Here is a 9,166-nt window from a genome sequence, read left to right on the forward strand (position 1 = left end):
CTTCAGAGGAAGTCAGTGGATAAATGGTTCTAGTACACTTGAGTAAAAGTGGATTGGCACATGCATCTCAGGGTTTCAGGCAAGCCCCACTTACTGGAACCTTCGTCCCTGCACTGGAATAAAAATCCCAGCAAAGATTCTATACAAGCAGAAGGTGTTAGCTTCCATATGTTTTTAAATTTTTAAAAAGTTGTACCACCACTTTGCATCTACATAAAGAGTTCATGCATAAACAAGAGGCAATAATCAAAGTCCAAAATTTATTTACTTATTTATTATTTTAATGTTTATTTATTTTTGAGAGAGAGAGAGAGAGAGAGAGAGAGCAAGCGGGGGAAGGGCAGAGAGAGAGAGAGGAAGACACAGAATCCCAAGCAGGCTCCAGGCTCTGAGCTGTCAGCACAGAGCCCAATGCAGGACTCAAACCCAGATCGCAAGATCATGACCTGAGCCGAAGTCGGACACTTAACTGACTGAGCCACCCAGGTGCCCCCAAAATTCTTTTATTTACTGTTTATAAAAAACACATGGGAGAGAAATAAGAATTGATCTCTGATCTTAACTCTGCCTCTCCCTTTTCCCCCTGTGTGTTTGGACATGTATTCCCCTTCAGTATTAGTCACTCACCCCCATCAGCTCATCTATACCCATAATTCCACCACAGAGTTTCTGGCCTCTCAGACAAACCAGAACTGTGCTCCAGCCTAAGTGTAAGTCTGTGGGAGATGTCTAGTTCACATAGCTGTTTGCATTGTGGGATTTGGCTGTACACTCCAGATTGCCTGTCTCTGAGACCTGGGGATTCTGTTAATGTTTCCAACTTCTTTTCTGGGTTTAGAAATCTGTGCTTCTCCACCATTCCCTTAAGGTCCATTACTTCTAATAGAGATGTTCACCAGGGTTCAGGTTTCAATCTCATGGTGGCCTCAAGACTGAAGAGTGGTTCTTCTTACCATGTGTGACCAAGGATACTAGAGTCTGAGGAGGAAGAGAAAGGAACCAATATCTGTGGGTGACCTACTACTTTCCAGGAACGGACCTAGGCTCTTTACGTGGCTTTCACTCAAAACAAGAAAGTGAGTTATGATTATTATTCCCACTTTCTGGTTTAAGAATTCAGGACTCAAAAAAAAAAAAAAAAAAAAGAAGAAGAAGAAGAAAGTTTGCATAATTTTACTACTAAAAAGTCAATTAGAAGATAGGGATCTACTTTTGGTACTGCCACTGGGTAACTCTGGTCAACTCACTTAACTTCTTTAGCCTTCTTCTCAAAACCACATCTGTAAAACATTGACATCATATTGGGCTAATATTTTAGAGACTTCATAGGTCTCAAAATTTCTGAAACTATGATAGAAAAAAATGAATGATCTGCTCAAGATTATTAAAACTTGATAAATGAGTAGTGGTATTTCATTATACTATTCTGTTTTTTATACAATTAAAGTGTGCCATAACAAAAAGTTTTTTTTAAGTGTTCTGTTGTCTAAGGAATAATATAGCAGCTGATCTTCACTAAAACACATAAATTGGTGGTAATTTGGAAATTACTTTCTTCATCTTTCTATTTATTTTTCACATGGAATAGATATGCAAAAACTGCTCCTTATGGTAAATGAATTTTTCCATATTTGTAAAAGTAAAATCCTATGTAACAAAATCAAACAAGAATATGCTTCACTTCCTGGCATCAGGTGAGCTTAAGCCCCACTCTGGGCTCTGCACTGACAAAGAGGAGCCTGCAAGGGATTCTCTCTTTCCCCCTCTCTCTCTACCCCTTGCTCACTTGTGCTCTCTCTTTCAAAAATAAACAAACTCAAAAAAAAAAGTCAGACAAAAAAAAAGAATTTTCTTCACTTAAAAACAAACCCAAATTTTATTTGTCTTTAATAGTTGTGGTTTCCCTTGAGGGGGAAAAGCAAGCCTTTTGTTCCTGTGGGAGACCATTCTGGTGTAACTAACTCCTGTGTTTTATTTACAATCCTGTCAGACCATGCCCAAATTCCTTTCTTTAAGGGGTGCACTTACTGGACAAGAGTTCCATGTTCTGACAGACACTTTGAACTCTGGTATGGCTGAGGAGAGAGTTTGAGTCACTGAGATCTGGAAAATCCACTTCGTAAACCACACCATTTCTGCTAGGGTATGCAATGTTGACCAGCAATGTTTGAGCAAGTTAACTGAAGGACAAACAACAGTTTCCCACATTACTAAGGTTGCATAAACAATGTGATGTTCTCTTTTGAAAGATCAGCATTATGAACAGTAACAATTACCCACTTAAATATTATTCAAATAAGGAAAGTTGGAATGAATAAAATAAAAAGAACTAGCAAAACTCAACCAGATGTTTTACCATGGGTGATTTCATTTTGTTTTTTTTTTTTTTTTTGTAGTCCAAAGTCCCTAAAACAATGAAGAGGAAATAAGTGTTCTAACTTTTAAAAGGTTTCCTTTAAATTTTCATTTAGTTGTTAAACTCTTAAACTCTATCCTATATAAATTCCGAAAAGAAGGATAATTCTTGCCAGTCTGAGGACTATCTTTCTTCTGAAATGTCAATCTGCTGCACTGTTCAGAATTCAACGTGAAGCAAACATTTGATCAGTGAGGGGCTTTCTTTGAAAGCAAAACATTAAAGAGGGAGTGCTTCATCGCATCTTAAAATATTTGGAATCTCAAATTAACTTATTACTTAAAACTTACTTCTGATTCAGAAATAATTATACATTATATTCCAGATATATGATTTTGGCTTTTCAAACTCTATTGGCTCAAAATCCTACCCAGAAACAAAAGACTGAGCAAACAGAACAAAAACAACATCTCCATTCCAAAGCCACTTTGTTGACACCAGATCTTCCAACATGTAAATGTAAAGCATACATCTTTGGACATGAAAACAATTAGTCAGAAGTAGTCTATTGTAGAAACAAGGAAATGGATTTAAAACCAGCTGTTGCTGTTGTGAGGAGGCAAAATATTTGATTACATGACACAGAAAATAGTAATGAGCAGATAGAGTTCTTTCACAAAACGGCTAGGAATGAGATACGGTCCTTCCAAATATTCTTGTTCCACCAAAAGAAAGAACAGAAATACTTCCTGATCAGTTCTTGTGTGAAAAGACAGATATGAGCAGTTTTTGAATGGAGAAGAGTTTTAGCGGAATGATGTTTACTCACCCCATGGCATCTTGGAAATGAGAGTATTTTAATTTAATTTATTTATTTTTTGGTATTTTGGGACCTAAATGCTGTAAAGAGTACCCATTCTGTATGAAGGGTTCAAATGACCAACTTTAAAGAGTTAGAAGAATGGAAAGGGTGAGCCCAACGATAGAAGTTCAGAAGTGGAGACAGAAGTTCAGCTGGGCTTCTGGTGACATGTAAGAATAGTCAGGAAAATGTAGAACAAGATCCATGTTTGAAAGAAATTTGTAACAGACTGTAAACTTGATAATTTTACAGCTTGTTTTTGTTTCCCTCTAGCAACTAGAAGCGATGAACTTAAATTGTGAAAGGTCTGTAGTTCGGCTGTTTTCATTGATCAGTCTTCCTACCCGTCATATTCTCTCCATACTTATTTACTCCACTCCTTCTCCAGGAGGCTGATTTCTAAGGCATGCCCCCATAGCTGCCACCCGCTTTGGCTTCTTGTTGGTTTGGCCAATGGGAGGCACCACCACCTTGAGAGGGTGGAGGAGGATGAGTTCAATACCTTTATGTATCCTCCAAAGTCTCTCCCTGCTGGATGTCAGGAATTGGCTCCAGCCTGACTGCAGGTCTCAGCTCTGACAGGTGGCCCTTTCTATACAGCTATTTTCTCTACTTTCGTTAAAGCTTCCCCTCCTCTCACTCCTTCTCCCCCCACCCTCCTTAAAGTACAGCAATCCCAAAGTGATACCACATGCTGGGGTGAATTGAAAAAATTAGCTCCGTAACAAAAGAGTCTTAAAATGCAGGGGAAGTTGATTTATACCACACGTCCATTTAAATAGTCCATTTGGCTGGTGTACAAGGTTAATAGATCTTGGAGACTGAGCTTTATCACAAACTTGAGCTGCACTCGAGGATTAGGAAAAATCACTGGAGTTCCCAGCTGCTAGTTTATAGTTATTGACTTGACCTATTTTTTAAAATCTAACACAGATAATCAGAAGCAGTTACTTTACAGGGACAAAGTGTATCTTTACCATTTTGCCTCAGGCCTTTTAACATATATTCCTTTGTAGTCTTTTTTTAAGTTACTTTTATTTATTTATTTTGAGAGAGAGAGAGAGAGAGAGAGAAGCAGGGGAGGGGCAGAGAGAGGGAGAGAGAGAGAATCCCAAGCAAGCTCCACACCAGAAGTGCAGAGCCCAACATGGGGCTTGAACTCATGAACAGAGAGATGGTGACCAGAGCCAAAACCCAAGAGTTGGCCGCTGAACCAACTGAGCCACCCAGGCACCCCAGTCCTTTATAGCCTTTATGTGACATAGAAATTATACTGGCCAGTGCTCTTGGGCGGCTCAGTCGGTTACACATCCAACTTTGGCTCGGGTCATGACCTCATGGTTCATGGATTGGAGCCCCACATCAGGCTCTTTGCTGACAGCTCGGAGCCTGGAGCCTGCTTCGGATTCTGTGTCTCCCTCTCTCTCTGCCCCTCCCCCACTCAAGTTCTGTCTCTTTCTCTCAAAAACAAAATAAACATTAAAAAAATTAAAAAAGAAATTATACTGGCCTGTTCATTATATTGATGATGCTATACTAAAAGCACTGGAAATCAGGAATTAAGAACCCTAGATGCCTTCTAAGACCCCCGCAGGTCAGAGCCTGAGAGCTAAACCCTAGAAGTTTCAGAGGCCTGCCACAATGGTGAAGTGTCTGAAATTCCAGTATCTATTAAATGTCAGGATATTTCTTAGAAAGTGAGGAAAGGTTGTTATACCTTCTATGACCTAACACATAGAAAGAGGCATGATACTTGGGGTTTTTTGGAATCTGAAGCAAAATATACCAGGTTTGAGTCATCAGTTCTGAGTGGGTTCTACATCAAGAAAGGCTTTCCAGCAGGCCCAGTTAACCTTCTCTCGCTGAGTAGTTTTGAGAATTAAATGCAATAATCTGCATAAATCACCTAGTACAATACCCGGCACACGGTAACCCCTCATTAAATGACTGCTTGAAAATAAGTCCTTAAAGAAATGCATTAGGTGGGGCGCCTGGGTGGCGCAGTCGGTTAAGCGTCCGACTTCAGCCAGGTCACGATCTCGCGGTCCGTGAGTTCGAGCCCCACGTCAGGCTCTGGGCTGATGGCTCAGAGCCTGGAGCCTGTTTCCGTTTCTGTGTCTCCCTCTCTCTCTGCCCCTCCCCCGGTTTGGGGCAGGGAAAGAAGTCTGTGTAGCTCACAAGCATAGATTTTTCATAATTCAATTTACCCAGTACTCTCAGTTTGCTGTATTCTAAGTAGGCTCATCTGTATGTTGCATTTTTAAGATTTCTTTCAAATGCCAGAGATTTAGCTTTGAATTAAAAAACATGAGTTAGCACAGTCAAGAAACTAATTGCCTGCCACCATGCATACAAAACTTAAAATCTCCTAGTACAAATATTTTCATTTAATGTACAAGCTTTCAACCAAGTCTCCTCCTACGGTCTTCAACCCAGATGGTTTATTCTACTCCTCTTGTTTTTATATGTTATCTGGTGGAGTAATGCTTAAACGAAGTACAGAATACATTTTTGCCAAATTATCACTACTTATTTTATAAAAGGTATTCTATATTTTCCCTTTCTTTCTAAAATTCTCAGATAGTAAAAGGAACTTGATTATGAGAAAAAACTAGACTATTTAAGAATTGCTATGTTTATTGCAACATTATTTACAATAGCTAACATATGAAAGCGAACTAAGTATCCATTGATAGAGGAATGCAAAACGAAAATGTGTGATGTGTGTATGTACTGTGTGTGTATTCCCTATACACAATGGAATGTTACACAGCCATAAAAAGGAATGAGATCTTGCCATTTGCAACAACATGGATGGACCCAGAGGATATTATGCTAAGTGAAATAAGTCAGATAGGGAAAGCAAAATACCATATGGTTACACTTATATGTGGAATATAAAAAACAAAAGCAAAAACAAAATAAGACAAATTTTAAAAGCTGAAACAGACCCATAAATCCAGAACACAAACTGATGGTTAACTGCCAGAGGGGAGTTGGGTGGGGGATGGGCAAAATGGGTGAAGGGGAGTGGGAGGCACAGGCTTCCGGTTATGAAATGAATAATTCACAGAAATGAAAGGTACAGCAGAATATAATCAATGGCATTATAATAGCATTGTATGGTGACAGATGGTTGCTACCCATGTGGTGAGCTTAGGAACAGAGTTGTCAAATTACTGTGTTGTATACATGAAACTAATGGAACACTTTGTGTCAACTATACCTTATTAAAAAAAAAAAAAAGAATAAATTCCCACTAGCAGGAAGGGCCTACAACAGCACACTGGAAGTCTAACTTTTGAGTCTGTTTGAAACCAGAAGTGAACTGGTACTGAGCTGTACTTCAGGTTCCAACACAGCCCTGCTCCACATCAATTATCGATTGAATTAAGATGGTCAGCCTTTCATCCTGTGTGCCTATAGGAAAAAAGGCTGAAGCACTCTATCTCTATGCTTCTATACACAATGTCTGGCATACGAGTAAAAACAATCTTGATTTAAAAAATTATAAAATCCTTATTAAGGAAAGTAGATCAAACACAAGTGTTATCATAAAATGTTCTAGAATGACAAATAGTGTTAATGCGTGACAGATAAGATGTAATGTATTCAAGGTCAAAGTGCAAAAAGGTTTTCCTAGTTTTGAGATTTGCATTTATTTTTAGATAAGAGGAAGATTAAACAGTAGCCTTTCTACAATAAGGCTGTTGGTTCCTTCTTGCTGATCCCCGCTTTTTCCACACATGCAGAATTTGCATCTTCAAGAAGATACTTCATGATTCTCAGCTCTAAGTAAAAAGATTGCTCTTAGGGCGCCTGGGTGGCTCAGTCGGTTAAGCATCCAACTTCGGCTCAGGTCATGATCTAGGGGTTTGTGAGTTTGAGCCCTATGTCAGGCTCTGGGCTGACAGCTCAGAGCCTGGAGCCTGCTTTGGATTCTGTGTCTCCCTCTCTCTCTGCCCCTCCCCTGTTCACACTCTGTTTCTCTCTCTCAAAAATAAATAAACATTAAAAAACATTTTTTTTAAATATCGCTCTCAAAAATTCTTGCAAAAAATGAAAAAATAAAAAAATCTCTGTGAATGAAGGAAATACTCCAAGAAGCAGAAATTTCCAAGGATTACCAGGTAAGAATAAAATAAAGGTTCAATAGAGCAGCATAAATGAAGGATTTCTCATTAATGTGACAAGGAGTTAAAGTATTATTCAGTTAATTTGAAAATATTAGATAGATTGATTGTATTTTAAAAATATGATCATGTATGGCTAAGCAGTTTGTTTTTCAGTTTCTCCCTTGAGTAATTCATATGCATGTATACTTTAAAGTGATTTTCATCCATACATACAGAGAGAGAGAGAGAGGTATTTTACATATATACCTCTATTACAGAATTGTTACATTGTATCAGGACTATTTTATGTCCCCACTTGATTCTCATGGTAGATGAAAAGCAGCCATTAAAGTTTGAATGAATAAATGATTCATAAACAACATAAAATACTATATGCATTTTATCTTCAAAGTATGCATTATCACCTTTCTTGTCTGCATAGTTCCAAACTTGCCTACCATTATGTTTTCAAAAAGGCACTTTTTAGCCATCAGGAAATAGTTGTATTTACTTTTAAACAAGAACAACCACATGATTTTTAAAAATATGTAAAGATGCCATTTGCACAGCATAAAAAAATGACAAATACTCAAAATAAATGTGCATATGGCAAATGGGCAATACCCCCACACAGAAAATTATTAATCTTAGTGGAAAAAAAATTTAAAAGAACTACAAATTGAAAAGAAATGCCATGATTATATTGAAAGTGTCAATATTATAAGGAAGCTAATTTCCCTAAATTCATTTATAAATATACATAATTTTTAAATTTTCAAATTATTTTTTTATGTGTATCATCTAATTTAACTCCTTTGACAATCATGTGAATTCAGTCTTGTTAATCCCTGTAGTAGGAATGGAGACTCATACAGGACAGATAATCTTGTTGGATCCCACAAGTTACAGTTATGGGGCGGGGACTCAACTCAGGTCCTAGACTCTGAAGGGGGGGCCCAATCCACTGTATCATAAATATTCTTTGGCACTGAAGCCCCACCACTCTACAAGGTACAGGGTCCCCAGGGGAAACGTTCTGATACAAAGAGGTCACTGATGAGATCAGCATGTGCTCCCCTGGAATGTAAACTCCATGAAGTCAAGGATTTTTGGTCATTGCTATGTCTCCATCATGTAGAATAATGCCTGTGTCACAGTTAGCAATCAGCAATTATTTATTGTATGAATAAAAATGAAGAATTAAACCTTACTCTGAAGCAAACAAAGGTAAAGAGAGACTTAGATAACACTGGGTTTTAGATTTAATCTAAACATTCAAATTCCATGCAAGAATTAGAGATATGTGCATAGTTGGCAACATGGTAAGGGATGGCCTGCACAAAAGAAATAATTACAGGCATCTCTTTGATCTTTAATGGTCAATTTGTTCTGCTAAGTTGTTTTCCTCCTATTTCCAACCTAGGATCTCAGTCATCCCTCAATAAAGCAATGAAAACACATTCTTATTATTTACCCAAAGGAGTCAAAAACTTATATCCACACAAAAACCTGCCTACGGAGGCTTATCGCAGCTTTATTTATAATCACCAAAACTTGGAAGCAACCAAGATTACCTTTCAGTAGGTAAACTGGTATATCCATGTTTGACAGAATATTATTCAGTGCTAAAAATAAATGAGCTGTCAAGACATGACAAGACGTGGAAGAACTCTAAATACATAACATTACTAAATAAAAGAAAGCATTCTGACAAGATGACACACTGTTTGATTTCAACTATATGACATTCTGGAATAACAAAAACTATGGAGGCAATAATAAGAATCAGTGATTCTCAGGGTTGGGGAAGGGGAGGAACAGATGACTAGGCAG

This window comes from Leopardus geoffroyi, chromosome B1, assembly GCF_018350155.1.
Source record: "Leopardus geoffroyi isolate Oge1 chromosome B1, O.geoffroyi_Oge1_pat1.0, whole genome shotgun sequence".
Taxonomy (NCBI): domain Eukaryota; kingdom Metazoa; phylum Chordata; class Mammalia; order Carnivora; family Felidae; genus Leopardus; species Leopardus geoffroyi.